Consider the following 16,358-nt stretch of genomic DNA (forward strand, 5'->3'; position numbering starts at 1 on the left):
AAAAGTTAATGATCTCTCCTAGCTGGGATTTCTGGAAGCAGCTGGCTTGGGGAGAAAAGGATATAAGGATCTGAGCCACCAAAACTGGGATGAGGGAGGGGTGGGCTAGGACATTAAGAACAGACACAAAGACATTATTCAGGTCAAAATGAGGTGAACGCAACAGCCTATCCCATCAAGATGGCTTAATGGAACCATGCTGGTAGCCAGCAGCCAAGAAAACAGGAGTTAGTCAGAAATGCAGGGTGCCTCTGCAACATTATTAGGAATAAGACTAGGAATGTTTCCTTTTGTCTTTGAGTCCCTAGGACCTTGCCCATGCTTGGTGAATAATAAATCTTTGTTGAATTAGATTGCATGCTACTCAATAGCATGGTCTTGTGAATCTTTTCAAGTGGAGTCAAAGGATAGTGGAAGGTTTTGCCAGTTTTGTCCCACCCCTACCTTTGAGTATTAAAGGAGGAAAGCCCTGAGAATTGAGGATCAAATTAACTGTCTATCAAAATTCCCCTCCTTTTAGAATGTGTAATAAATTCTTATTAATAATAAAATGATAATATAATAATAAAATGATGTATATAACATTACATTCTAATATGATAATAATGATAAGACCTCACATTTCAATAGTGATTTCATATTTGCAAAGTGCTTTGCTCACAATGACTTAGAGATTAGTATGTATGCTATCATTATGATTCTCTCTTTTTTTTTTCAGATAAGGAAGCCAAGGCTAAAAGAATTTGAGTGACTGGTCCAAGGTCAGACAATTAACAAGTGACAAATTAGAACAAAAGAGCCAGGCTTGCTAACTACAAGGCTAGTATTTATCCATTGCAGCATGGGTGCCACTCAGTCAAGAAGCAATTACTAGGCACTTACCACCTGCGGGTCATTGTTCTAAACTTGCGTCCAAGACATTTTCCAGGTAACTTTTAATCTAAGGAGTAATTCATAAACTGGGAGGAGATGGGTTTGTTTGTTTGTTTGTTGTTTTGGTTTGGTTTTGTTCCGGGGATTCTACTCTTAGTAAGGTTACTTAGAGTCAATCTGTTAAAAGGGAATGTAGCAAAATGGATAAAAGGCTGAATTTAAAGTCCGGAAGATCTAGGTTCAAATTCTATCTCAGATCTGTCTCAGGCTAACTCTGTGACCTTGGGTAAGTAATTAATCTCTCTGGGCCTTGTTTTCCTGTAAATGAGAGGGTGGAACCAGGTGGCTTTTATACAGACACATTCTCCTCTAAATCTGTAACCCTGTTATCCTATGAGCCATATAGGGCAGGTAAGCTCTAGAAGGAGCTAAATTCTTGGGGGTACATCCAATCATACACTGTAATCAGGCAGATGCTCATCACAGGAGAGATTATAGTGGTATTGAACACAAGGGATTGATTTCCTGGTCCATTGATACAAGCTTTCATATTTCTAAACTGTTATTGGCTACTTAACTAGATGTCAAGATTTCTGGTAAACAGAACCATATGGAAGCAGTGGGGAGCACCACATGCCCCCTCAATACAGCATATGCACTGTCAGCGTAGGAAACAAGAATGCAAAGGCAAGGGAAACCAGCTGGCATCCTGGGGTCAGTGGCCTTGATCATGTCTATAGGGTGGTGATTGGGAGCATATACAAAAGACAGTATGAGTTTCACTGGTACTTATGATTTTTGGAGCATCATAAAGGTGCATTTCAGATGCTATATCAAATTGGAAATTTTACTGGAAAACTCAGAGACTATTCCAAACCCACAGAGCTATTAGCTCCTCCTGTTACTCACGCAAAAGTCATTGTGACTCACTATGGGTTCTTCCTTGGTGTTCAAACTAAAGGAAATTCTGTATTTCTGTGCTTTGAGAGAGTGGACACCTTTGAGAGACGCCAATGTTCTATTCTGTCTATGGACATTTAAACTCATCTGAGCCACCAAAACCAAGTGGTGGCAAGGGGTGTGAAGGGAAGTTAAGAACAGACACAAAGGTTGAAGTGAAGTGAACTGAACAGCCAATCCCAATAAAATGACTTAGAGAAACCATGCTGGTGACTGAGAAAGGGAGCTAGAAACATGAGACGATGACCAGAATCAGTTAGCATCAATACAAGAACTGCCTTTGATAATATGTGGTCCCAGGTTTTCAATGACCAGCGTGTAGCTGAAAGGGCCCTTCTCAGTGGTGTCCTTCCATAGATTGAGTATATGTGCAGAGTAACTACTCTTTTTTGAGCCATATTAGCTGTCATTTGAAGAATAATTCAAGGCCTGCCATGTACATTATCTGATTTTGAGCCTCAGAACAACCCTATGAAATTAATCTCATTTTATACTTAAGGAAGCAGAGGCTCAAGGAGATTTAGGAACCTATTCTTGGGCATACAACTAATATATTTGTGAGGCAGAATTCTAACTCAGGCCTTATTGACTCCAAATTCACTACTCTGTGCTGCACTGCTCATCAGCTGGTTTGCCCATGATGCAAAAAAAAAATGTCTAAAATCAGGTTTCAGTGTTCAAGTAAATTGGTATATGTGGACCCTTAATAAAAAATTCATTATGTCTTTTTCTTGACTTAATGTAAGAACCATAAAATACACCCCTAAATCAGTCAAGCTATTTTTGCAAATGGATGTTACGAATCTTTGAAAGTTTGGTAAATATGCCACCTGCCAATCCAAATCATTCACAAAAATGTTAAAACCACACAGTACCAACCACAGATCCCTGAGACATACCACAGGTGCCCTCCATCCAGGCTGCTGACAAACTACGAATGACTTTCAGTCTAGTTATTGAAAGTTCTCAATCCACCCAGATGTGTAATTGTGTAGCCCATATCTTGAGTTTGTCCACAAGAATAGCTTGAGAGTCTCATGGTGAATGGAAAATGCAGGACTTGGAGTCAGTGGACCTAAGACTGAATTCCAGCTCTTCTACTTATTCTCTCTGTGATCTTGAGCAAGTCACTTAACCTTACAAAATCTTGGTTTTCTTATTTGTAAAAATGATGGTACTAGACTGGAGAGTGTCCAAGTTTTTTTTTTTCCAGCTATAAATCTAGGGTCCTATGAACTAAGTTAAGGTATGTGTCAGCACTTCTCTCATCTAGTATGCTATTAAGATTGTTGGGGTTTTTTTTTTTTGAGATTATCCTGGCATGACCTGTTCTTGATGAAGCCATGCTGGCTTTTTTTAATCACTGTTTCTATTTCTAGATATTTAACCTTCTCTTTAATAAAATTTTCTAGAATTTTACTAAGAGCCAAAGTCAAAATTATTGCCCATAGTTTTCAGACTCCATTTTCTTTCTTTTGTTATTATTTTTCCCCCAGGCTAGGAAATCTGTCTTTTTCACGTTCTTTCTTATAACCTATTTAAATATACTCACTTAAAATATAAGGTACATATCAAACTATAGCTAGAATTCTTTCCTTTCCCAATTATACATTTTATGATGACCCCAGATCCCTTTATCCAGGGATTCCCATAATTTTCATCCTACTGATTTTTGTTCAGTGAGTTTTTGTTTGGTTATGGGTTGGTCTATGTGATTTATGAGGTCCCGTCCAACTCTGAGATTCTGTGATTCTTTCATGCTTTTGAATCCATACCTTGGATTTTGTTTCCACCATTACTAACGCAATTCCTCATTTCTACCAATTTGAATTATTGGGATAGCCTCCCACTGGAGTATCCTGTCTTAAGTCTCTCTTTCCTCCTATACTTTCATGCATAGGATAATAAGATTTAGAGGAAAAAATGGAACATAAAAGTCATCTAGTTCAAATACTTCATTTTACAGAAGAAGAAATGAAAATCTAGAAAGGATATGACTTGCCCAAGGCAAAATAGGTAGCAAGTAGTAGGGATATGGCCTAGGTCACCTGACTAAATATAGTATTTTTCTTATGGGATTAATTTTCCACACACATGTACATATCCAATCATCAGCAATTTATTCAAGACTCCCTTGGCTCACTCTTTGATGGGGAGTTACAATCTTCACCTCCTATAACCTTTCCCTTTGCTATGAGCTACAGAACTCTTTTCAGCTAGAGTGGTATAAGTATTTTTTTCATCAAGAGCAATAGATATTTGCTAGAATTGGCAGAAGCTTTTATTCCTTGGTGTTTAATATCTGAAATTGGTCATCTTCAGGAAGGAGGTAGGAAAGGTCTAACCCCTCTTTGTTTGATAAACTTTCCAGTGTTCTGCATAGGTTCCCTCAAGGAAAGACCTCACTCTTACTTGTGGTAATAAGCCAGATAGATTTCCTGAGGTCTCCTGCAGAAGCCTGGTTGGTGACAGAGGTATAGAGGCAATCTAAGCTCTAGGGGCTCCATTGTCTCAGTTGACCTTTTCACATGCAATTGAGTTATTTAAACCTCTGACACTTTCTAAAGTCTGCAGTATTTCCTTGACAATGGAAAGGGTTTACCCATTAAGGAGGGAAGTAGAAGGGAAAAAGCACTCATATAGAATAGAGCCAGGCAAGTGCTTTACAATTATTATCTCATTTGATCCTCGAAATAACTTTGTGAGGTGACTACTTTTATTATCCACATTTTACAGGTGAGGAAAATGAAGCAAACCTCTGGGTTTCACAGCTCATAAGCGTTATGGGCCAGAAAATTCCAATCTGTAACAAAAGTCATTGAGAGCTCCAAGCATGATTAATCAATTTATTTGGGAGACCAGGGTCCCAAATTAATTGGGTCCAAGATCTTCCTCATGATCAGGGACCCCTACTGCTTAAGGGTACACAGTATTTACACAGATTGAGAGCGCACTAAAAATAGAATAAGGCAATACAATTTCATTATTAGTTAATACCAGGATTGGAGAAGACTCTATGATTGGTTGAGGGGCATGTCCATCAATCATAACCACTTTGTCAACAGGCCTTTCGCTTCTACAGGCTACCAACTCTAGGTTATCTCAGCTGGGACTTTCCAAAGGTTCTGTCATGGTCAGGGAACCATATGTTGAGGTTTGGGGTTTAGGGGTGCTCAGGACCCTAAAATACAGATGTGCCAGGTCCTGCTCAAATGAATTCAGCCCAAGCCTTCTTATAGCCAAAGAGAAAAATTTATAAAAGATTGGCCATATTGGGGGAGGTCTTAAGAAATCTCACCATTTGTAACGCTCACATTGACAAGTGGGCCAGATTCAATCTGCTCAACTAGATTGAATCTGATCATCTTCATGGAGGCAAGATGGATCTTATACACAGAAAGACTGTGGGAGGGATCTAGGGGTGGTTCTGGGGTGATGGGATGAGGGTTTTAGGGAGAGTCTTGAGAAGGAGTCTAAGGTCCATCTTGATGGGACTGGGATGACTAGAGGTCAGACTTCAGGAATCAAAAAATGGGATTTAGGAGGGTGGGAAATTGCCAGAGGCAATCCAGAGGTAACAGACAATGGAGGGCTAGGCTGGGTTAAGAGTAATAAGAGATTTGGGCCTAAGGTAATGAAGGGCTTATGGCCTCAGGCAAACTCCATATCAAGTGGGAAGATTCAAGGAGACTTCAAGGGGGCTCCCAGAGACTATACTCCATCAGTCCTAAGACTCTTTTAACAACATCTCAGGGCCTTCCATAAGTCATAAGATCCTAGTAGGGTATAATGTGTATTTAGGGAAGACTAGTACCTGTGGTATGAGGGCTCCCAAGCCCTTTTCAGACTGCTTTCAGAGCTACTTTGCTGTCCACCTGATTCACCTAATTCTCACTGTTCCAAAAAGCTCCACAGTGGCCACACCCCAGCAAACCATTTCAGTAGATCTGCTAAACTAGGTTGAGATTAACTAAGGTCTCAAACCTGTCAGTGAGTTAAGGGAGTATCTACTTCAAGCATGTGAAGACTTCCCCTGGTGGAATGGGCAGATTTGTTCCAATGGCCCCGAAGACAGCTGAAGCAGGCATTGTAGAGTGCTTATAGCTTGGTTAGACATAGAAGAGACCAAGGTCATCCACTGCATCTCAAGCCATCAGCAGTCATCTTGACTCTGTCCTGCCAATGGACTATGATGACTCTGGAAGAGAGTGAGGCTGTTGAATTTGTGCAATTCTACCTCACTTAAATATAATTTATGCACAAATCAAAAGACATCACTCATACCATTTTACCATTTTTACCTAACTCAAAGTCCTATAGCAACAGGTAAATGACAAAGCAGCAGGTACAGATACAATGGGAGCTTTAGCCACAACCCTGTACACAGGCAACCCAGGGCATAAGGTCATCTTCTCACTGGAAGTAGAAGTGTGATTCGGCAGTCCTTGAGTGTCTGAGCAGCCTTTTAAAGATCATACTGCTCACCTCCTGCTGTGAGGAAGGGACTAGAAAAGGTGCCCTAAAAATAGTCTGCTTACCCAACTCTGGCCTGATTACCATGACAAGTGGGGATCCCAGCCTGTGGTCAAAACACAAAAAAGCATACAAAAACTTTTGCAAACGTGATTTCACTCACCATCAGCACATGGAATGTGCACACACTTATAGACAACACAAAATTCAGTAGACCTGAAAGAAGAACAGCTCTTGCTGTGGGAGAACTTAGCAAGTATCCCATCCAAATAGCATCACTGAGTGAAACAAGGCAAATGAAGGCCACTTTACTGAATTCAGGGGTGGATATACATTTTTCTGGAGTGGCCACACTGAAGGGGAGCATGTAAAGCTGGTATAGCTTTTCTAATCAAAACTAACCTAGTGGACAAACTTGTATGCCTTTCAAAAGCAGTGAATGATAGACTCATGAAAATGCAATTGTCACTTGCAGGAAAATGTAACACCACCATCATCAGTGCCTGTGCTCCCACCAAGACAAATTCTGATGAGGTCAAAGAAAAAATTTATGAAGACCTGAAGACCCTTATCATCAGTGTGCCAAAAGAGAACAAGCTTATAGAGTAGGCTCAGACTACCAGACATGGCAGGGGGTCCTGGGAGGAGTGGAGTTGGAACAGCAACAGCAATGGTCACTTACTACTGAAGACTTCTGTATCTCATGACCTTCTCAACACCAACAGTGTTTCGTTTACCTAAATGCAATAAAACTTCATGGATGCACCCTCACAGCAAATTGGCATTTAATAGATTACGCAATTGTTAGGAGAAGGGACAAACAGGATGTGAGAGTAATGAAGGCAATGTGTGGTATAGAGTGCTGGACCAATTATAGACTTATCTTCTCCAAACTATATATTCACATTCAACAAAAGCAGCAGTCCCAAGGCAAAATGACCACCAGAAGAATGAATGCCAACACATTAGAACACTTTTCCATGTGTTAACAGTTTGTTACTAACTTGGAAGGAAAGTTGAGACAGCACACTAAGGCAACAGTGAAACAGGAAAGCAATGGCCAACTTTCGGAGATGTGGTCTACAGCCCTGCGTTTGCTCACCTTGGTCAGAATACTCACAAACATCAAGACTGGTTTGATGAAAATGTTGGGGAAATTCAGAAGCTGTTCAATGAAAAACAAGAACTCCACAGGGTTTATCAGCAGGATAGTTCAAACAACTCTAAGAAAGCATAATTTAATTCCATCAAAAGTAAAGTGTAAGCAAAGCTTAGAGAGGTACAGGATTCTTGGCTCAGTAAGAAGGCTGATGAAATTCAATTTTATGCTAACACTAACAATCCAAAGTGCTTTTATGATGCCTTGAAGGCTATTTATGGGTCAACCTACAATGCATCTCAACCACTCAGTGCTGATGGATCTACATTGATTAGTGATAAGGACAACTAAACACTTCCAAGGTGCTCTCAACAGATAACTTAAACTTAATCCTATTCTGCTTAATTCACGAATACAATCACTGTTACCCATGAAATCACAAAGAACTGAATAGTTGCTGATTAATTTGAATAGGTGATATCAAAATTATCATCACAGTGTCTGATGCTGGATTTGAACTCAGATCTCCCTGACTCCAGGCTCCAATAATCTATCCACCGTACCACTTCTGTACATTTCAAGGTCTTCTGACCCTTCCAAACTTTAGCTTAGTTTTTCTGAAGTGCAAAAAGGTACCCCGAAAATTTCATCTTAGTACTGTTAGCACAGTTCTTTGCCCATAGAAGATGCTTATGGATTAATAGTTGTTGAATGGAAGAGTGGTTGAACATAACAATGGCACATCCTGAATCTTTTTTCAGATATCTAGGCTTGGACATTGTAAGACAAGCTGAATCAATGTGAAATGGAATGGCACAGGTGATGATGGACATAATTGTGAGAAATGTTAGTATAAACAAGGGGAGTAAGTTTCTAAAGTTGATGTGTCTTTGTGTTGCTTATTAAGATGCTCTACACCAGTACTTCTCATAGCATGGGATCAAAGACTCTTACACAGGGAATCCACAAAGTCAAAACTATTACCATAAAATATTGAGAAGCTATTTGCTTTAAAACTCATTGCTTTTCCAACTACATATCTATGTGAGCCTGCACTTTCTTCATATACTTCAACCATGACAACATATCTTAATAGAGTAAATTTGGAAGTAGACACAAGAATGTACCTTCCATCAAACCAGGCATTAAAAAGATTTGCAAAAATAAATGAAATAAGGGGGCAGAGCCAACATAACGGCTGGAAAGCAGGGACTGGCCTAAAGATCTCCCCCAGGACCCTCCAAACACCTATAAAAATGACTCTGAATGAATTCTAGAACTGCAGAACCCATGGAATAGCAGAGGGAAACAGGGCTCCAGCCCAGGAAAGCCTGGATTGTCACTGCATAAGGTCTATCTCACGGAGCTGGGAGTGGAGTGGGCTGCACCTAGACCAACCAGATGGGGAGCCAGGAGGAGCAGGTCCTAGTGCCCTGAATCAGTGAGCTGTGACAGTTACCAGACTTCTCAACCCACAAACACCAAAGAGAATGGAGAAGGTTAGTGGGAAAAAACTGCGTGGAAAGAGTGAAAAGAGTTCACAGTTTGGCCACTGCCCTGGGGGCAGTGGAGGTGGTGCAGCTACAAAACTACAGCTGCAGTTGCTTCTGGACCCAGGCCTACCCAGTGGAAGGAATTAAGTGGCAGATCAGAGCTGGAGTGCAGAACCTGCTCAGATCTGAGTCATGGTCCGAGGTTGGCAGTTCTTGGGGAAGGAGTAGTGCTGGTGTGGCAGAGCTTGCTGTGCAGAAAAAATTCTGAAAACAACAGCACAGCCCCTCAAGCTTGGGACAAAGTACTCTCTACTCTAAAAGCAGTTATACACCCACAAAAATCTCAAGGGTCAAGTAGTTGGTAGGGAACATGTCCAGGCAGCAAAAATGGACTCATATTCAGATTCAGACTTTGGAATCTTTCTTTGGTGACAAAGAAGACCAAAACATACCACCAGAAAAAGTCAACAAAGTCAAAGAGCCTACATCAAAAGCCTCCATGACAAACATGAACTGGTCTCAGCCCATGGAAGAGCTCAAAAAGGATTTGGAAAAGCAAGTTAGAGAAGTAGAGGAAAAATTGGGAAGAGAAATGAGAAGGATGCGAGAAAACCATGAAAAACAAGTCAATGACTTGCTAAAGGAGACCCAAAAACATACTGAAAAATACACTGAAGAAAACAACACCTTAAAAAATAGACTAACTCAAATGGCAAAAGAGCTCCAAAAAGCCAATGAGGAGAAGAATGCCTTGAAAGGCAGAATTAGCCAAATGGAAAAGGAGGTCCAAAAGACCACTGAAGAAAATACTACTTTAAAAATTAGATTGGAGCAAGTGGAAGCTAGTGACTTTATGAGAAATCAGGATATTATAAAACAGAACCAAAGGAATGAAAAAATGGAAGACAATGTCAAATATCTCATTGGAAAAACCACTGACCTGGAAAATAGATCCAGGAGAGATAATTTAAAAATAATTGGACTACCTGAAAGCCATGATCAAAAAAAGAGCCTAGATATCATCTTTCAAGAAATTATCAAGGAGAACTGCCCTGATATTCTAGAGCCAGAGGGTAAAATAGAAGTTGAAAGAATCCACCCATCACCTCCTGAAAAAGATCCCAAAAAGAAAACTCCTAGGAATATTGTCAACAAATTCCAGAGCTCCTAGATCGAGGGGAAAATATTGCAAGCAGCCAGAAAGAAGCAATTCAAGTATTGTGTAAACACAATCAGGATAACACAAGATGAAGCAGCTTCCACACTAAGGGATTGAAGGGTTTACAATATGATATTCTGGAGGTCAAAGGAGCTAGGATTAAAACAAAGAATCACCTACCCAGCAAAACTGAGTATAATACTTCAGGGCAAAATATGGATTTTCAATGAAATAGAGGACTTTCAAGCATTCTTGATGAAAGACCAGAGCTAAATAGAAAATCAGACTTTCAAACACAAGAATCAAGAGAAGCATGAAAAGGTAAACAAGAAAGAGAAATCATAAGGGACTTACTAAAGTTGAACTGTTTTGTTTACATTCCTACATGGAAAGATGATGTGCATAATTCATGAGACCTCAGTATTAGGGTAGCTGAAGGGAATATACATACATACATACATACATACACACACATATATATATATATACATACACACACACACACACACACAGAGGGCACAGGATGAGTTGAATTTGAAGGGAAGATATCTAAAAATTTAAAATCAAATTAAGGGATGAGAGAGGAATATATTGAGAGAGGGAGAAAGGGAGAGATAGGATGGGGTAAATCATCTCACATAAAAGTGGCAAAAAAAGCAGTTCTCTAGGAAGGGAAGAGGGGGCAGGTGAGGGGGAATGAGTTAATCTTGTTCTCATAGGATTTGACCTGAGGAAGGAATAACATACACACTCAATTGGGTATCTTACCCTCAGAAAAGAAGGAGGAAGGAGATAAAAAAAGGGGGGGATGATAGAAGGGAGGGCTGATAGGGGGAAGAGGTAATCAAAAACAAACACTTTCAAAAAGGGACAGGGTCAAGGGAGAAAATTGAATAAAGGGAAATAGGATAGGAAGGAGCAAAATATAGTTAGTTGTTCACAACATGAGTATTGCAGAAGGGTTTTACATAATGATACACATGTGGCCTATGTTGAATTGCTTGACTTCTTAGGGAGGGTGGGTGGGGAGGGAAGAGGGGAGAGAATTTGGAACTCAAAGTTTTAAAAGCAGATGTTCAAAAAAAAAGTTTTTGCATGCAACTAGGAAATAAGATATACAGGCAATGGGGCATAGAAATCTATCTTGCCCTACAAGAAACTAAGGGAAAAGGGGATGGCAGGGAGTGGGGTGACAGAAGGGAGGGCTGACTGGGGAATGGGGCAATCAGAATATATGACATCTTGGAGTGGTGGGGAGGGTAGAAATGGGGAGAAAATTTGTAATTCAAACTCCTGTGAAAATCAATGCTGAAAACTCAAAATATTAAATAAAAAAAAGGAAAAATAAATAAATAATGCCATTATTCTCACTAATCTTTTTATTTTGGAAAATATATCTATTTTCATAAAAATATAGTTTATATTAACATGTAATAGGTTTATTATTATTTAATTAAAAATTTTTAAAAATTTTATCAGTTTTAATTTCTAATATGATAAATATTGATGAAGCCCACACAAACTAAAGCTTTTTGAAGGGGACTTCAATAATTTTTAAAAGTGTAAAGGGTTCTGAGATCAAAAAAGTTTGAGAACCACTCATTTAAATATTTAAAGAGGGCTATTAATGAATACTCACTTGGGTATTTTACTACAAACATCAACAATAATAAAATAACTATTACAGATTCTGAAATGATATCATAAAGAGGAAATATGGAAATTTTGCAAGAGTTCTAGATTTGGAATCAGAAAATCTAGGCTCAGACCTCTGTTCTGTCATCTGGGCTACTTTATTACTTAAATTGAATCCTCTGAGGTGGCAGGTGTGAGAAAGACCTGGGTTTAAAGTTGTGTGAACATAGTGAAGGAATGTAATCCCTATGAGCTTCAGTTTTCTTGTCTGTAAAACGGGAACAATACTGACATCTAAATCACAGGATATATGTGAAGATCAAGTGAGTTAACATATATTATATAACTTATTTATAAAGAACTTTGTAAGACTTAAGGAACTATATGATTTTGAGCTGCTGTTAACAGTTTTATCAACAATAAAAATGAGTTGAACTAGATAACCTTGAAGGTCCCTTCCAACTCTAACTCTATGATATGGTAATACAATTCTACATGTTGAATTTGTTATTTCAGTCATGCCTGACTCTGCATGACTCCATATGGGGTTTTCTTGGCAGAGATATGGCATGGTTTGCCATTTCCTTCTCCAGCTCATTTTACAAATGAGAACTGAGGCAAACAAGGTTAAGCCACTTGCCCAGAGTCACACAGCTAGTAAGTGTCTGAGGCCAGATCAAACTCGTGAAGATGAGTCTTCCTGACTTCAGGCCTGGGACTTTATTCACTGGTTTTTAGCAAAACTGGAGATAGCTTCCCTGGTCTTTCTTGCTTCCCCTGATTTAGTTGAACTTAACTCCTTGCTTGGCTTAGATCTATATTGTTCTCCTGCATCCCTGCTATTGATCCTTCTGGTCAACCTTCTCCCTAGTCCTATGACACTGAGTTGCTGCTCATTTGGCCAGTAGCATAGCATGATAAATGAACTCAGCAAATGGTTCTCTTTTTATTTCTACCTCAGAATCCCAGTGTAGGTAGGAACCACACAAGTCACTGAAGTGACTCAGGAAGATGTGAGTTTGAATTCCACCTCAGATACTTAGTAGCAGTGCATTCCTGGGTGAGTCACAGCTTCTCTCAGCCTGTTTACTCATCTACAAAATGGCTAAAATCATAACACTTCTTCACAGAGGCAGTTTGGTGCAATGAGCTTAGAGTTTCAATACTGGCTCTGCTACTTTTTACCTCTCTGATATTAGAGAACTTTGGGGGCCTCAATGTCTTTATTTGTGAAATGAGGACAATAGAACAGATGATCCACTGGAAGGAAGTCATATCTAGCTTTTAATACATATGATCCTATGCCTTTTAAAGTCTCAGTGAGGATAAAATGAGATAATGTGTGCAAACTACTTTGTAAACCATAGAGAACAATAGAAACGGCAGCTGCTGGCCTCTTCCTTCTCCTTACCTAAATTTCCCTCAATTCATCATCCTTAACAAAGCAACATCCAGCCTTCACTCAAAGGCCTCCAGGGAAGGGAGATTCACTGCTTTCTGATGTAACCTATCCTACTTTGAGATTATAAAGGTTTTTCTTACATCCAACCAAAATCTGTCTCTTTAACTTTTCATTGATTGTTTCTAATTCTGATCTGTGACCTCAAGCATAACAATTCAATCCTTCTTCTACTATGGTTTGCACACAGAAAAGTGGTTAATAAAGATTTCTTTTTTTATTCATTCCTTCTTTCATCCATTTATTATATGTGAACACCCTTCAAAATCTTCTCTCAAGCTTTATCTCAAGTCTTCTTTTCTTTAGGTTAAATATTCCCAATTCTTTCAATTGATCATCTATAGCTCATTCTATATCAGAGAAAGAAAGATATATTAAGGCCCTATACCAACTCTGGACAGGAACCATAACTGGATTTTCAGTAGATAAGGATTCAGTCAAGAATAGTTCCTTGTATTTCTATTATTCCTCTACAACTAACCACAAATTCTCCAAGTACATTGGCAAAAATACTTAGGGAAGGTGTGCTAGGATTTCAATCTGGGGGTCTACAGCATGACTAACTCTCTTATGATGTAATTCAAATTACCTCAAAAAACCTCAAAAATAAAGCATTAGAAAACATTCAAAGTATTGTTATTAGTACTCATTTCTAAGCAGACCTTTTAAAGTCAGTTTAGGGCTGGGGAGGGAAGAAGTATGAAGAGTATGGTATGTGTCTATCTGCATGGTGGTGACTCACTCCTGGAGTTTCTAAGGCAATGGGAGAGCACCTTGGCAGTCTCTGGGTAAATGACTTTGCTTCACCTCCCACTGTCTCTGACAAATTGTCCTGGAAACCTTATTTCTGAGAAAGGAATGGAAAATGCCATCTTACACTTAAAAACAAATATAGATCCAAGCCCTAATTAGAGAAAAGGTTTCATGTCTAGTTTCAAATACTTGCAGTTAATGCCTTCTTAAGTCATTCTATTTATAGTATCTAGTTGGAAGGATCACAGAAGTCATTTAGTCCAATTTTTCATGCCATAGAGCAGGGGTGGGGAACCTGTAGCCTCAAGCCATATGTGGCCCTCTTGGTCCTCAAAGGCGATCCTTTGACTGAATCCAAACTTCCAGAACAAATCCCCTTAATTAAAGAATTTGTTCTGTAAAACTTGGACTCAGTTAAAAGGTCACACTCAAGGACCTAGAAGGCCACATGTGGCCTCAAGGCCACAGGTTTCCCTGCTCTTGCCATGTAGGAATGCACTGTTCCTCCAACATTCCCAAGTGGTCCTTCAGTCTTCACTTGAACAACTTCAGTGATGGAAATCTCACTACATCATGGAGCAATGCATCTTGTACTAAGTCAAATTCATCTAAGTTATAAGTAATTCCTTGGCAGATATACTGAGTCTCACAGTTTGTGGAATAGGCAGTGTCCAGGAGGGGTGATTTGGGCAGGAAACACCTACACCAAATCCTCAGCCTGTTATTACTGTCATTTTAATCCTTTGGCTCTAGAAGGCTTAGTAGGGCAACTTTTACCTCCTGCAAAACTATTTATCTAGCTCATCCAGACCACTCAGATCTCTTGCTTTCTTCTCATCCATTCTACTCAGCATTTTAGTGCCCCATTGTTCACTAGTAGCTTCCCCTTTATCCTCCCCTCCAAAAAAAAGTAAGTAAAAAGGGGAAATGAAGGGCAGTACCACTTTTTCTTAATTTAATGCTTCAATGGATTTGTCTTATCAGCACATCTATTCTCTCCAATGATGCAGTTGCAACCTGCTTCTCACCGTGACGCTTCACAGTGTCTTTCCATGGTAATCAACCCAAAAGTCTGGGGACCTTCTGGTTCTTTTAATATTCAATGGATAAAAGTACTGAACTTGAGCTGTGGGCTGTCCCTCAGCCTTTTGATAACACTGACCCAACTCCATTTAGCAGTCATGGGTACATCTTCATTCTAGGCAACGTGCACAATGGAAACAGCCAGACGTCTACAAAACAACAACAAAAACGCTCTGCCATGAGAGGTCTAGAGGCAGATGTGACTGATGCTTGAGGAAAGAGAAATACAAAATATTAGTTTTACATTTTTATGAATTTCAAGCCAACATCTTATCATTGTCCCACAGGCACCAAGAGCTAGCTGTGCTTTAATTTGTATTTCCTAATCATTTGCCTGAGTGCACTCTTTTCTCCAAATGACCTCATGTCCATCTTGTATATATTATCTATATGTTTACATGTGTATATGTTAGTTTCTCTATCAGAATTTAAATTCCAGAGAGATGGCTCAATTTTGCCTTTGTATCCACAACATTTAGCATAAGTGCTTGACACATAGTGAATGCTTAATTAGTCTTTCCTTGCTTATTTGTTTTCATTGGAATAATTAGCATTTATGTAGCACTTCAAGGTTGTCAAAGCACATTACCTATGTTTTCTCATCTTATCCTTACAACAACCTTGTGAGGTAGATACTATTATTATTTCCCTTTTACAGATGTGGAAACTGAGGCTGAAAGAGGTTAAATTACTTGCCTATTGTCACACAGCTTAGGAAGTGCCTGAAGCAGGATTCAAATTTAGGTCTTCCTGACTTGTAGTTTAATACTCTATCCCTGCACTAAGTAGTGTTCTGTCTTGATTTCTATATACCCTAGTTCATGTCCACTTCTTTCTAAGCCACTCAAAAATGGGAATGCAAGAAGGGGAGGTATTCAAATGTAGTGATTGGAGAACATGCCTGAGATGTAAAACACCTAACTTCTACTATTAATACTTATACTTAAAACATTCTGGGTCTCAATTCCTCATGTGTTAAGTAAGAGGAAGTAGGCTAAGTAATCTCCAAATTCCTGTATAAAGTTCTTCATGACCTGACCTCCTCCTTCTTTTCCAATATTTTTAAACCTTATTTTGCCAACTTACCCATTTATTTCACAATTTAATAACACTAATCTCTGACCTCCTTGCTGTTAATTCAACAACATACTCCATCCATCAATTCCAGGCATTTTTCACTGGCTGTCCCTTATTCATGGAATGCTCTTCCTTATCTCTGCCTCTTGGCTTCTCTTGTTTCCTTCAACTCCCAGCAAATCTAACCTTCTATAAGAAACCTTTCCTGGTACCCCTTAACGCCCATGCCATCCTTCTATTGATTACCTCCAATTTATCTTCCACATGGCTTATTTGTACAGGTTTTTTCATGGT

At 39.3% G+C, this 16,358-nt stretch overlaps 1 pseudogene; it reads left to right on the forward strand.

Annotated features, from left to right (window-relative positions):
• The window catches only part of LOC118834296, an 83,027-nt pseudogene extending 76,112 nt beyond the window's left edge, over positions 1-6,915 (forward strand).
• The last annotated feature ends 9,443 nt before the right edge of the window (positions 6,916-16,358 follow it).

This window comes from Trichosurus vulpecula, chromosome 1 (genome assembly GCF_011100635.1).
Source record: "Trichosurus vulpecula isolate mTriVul1 chromosome 1, mTriVul1.pri, whole genome shotgun sequence".
Lineage (NCBI taxonomy): Eukaryota > Metazoa > Chordata > Mammalia > Diprotodontia > Phalangeridae > Trichosurus > Trichosurus vulpecula.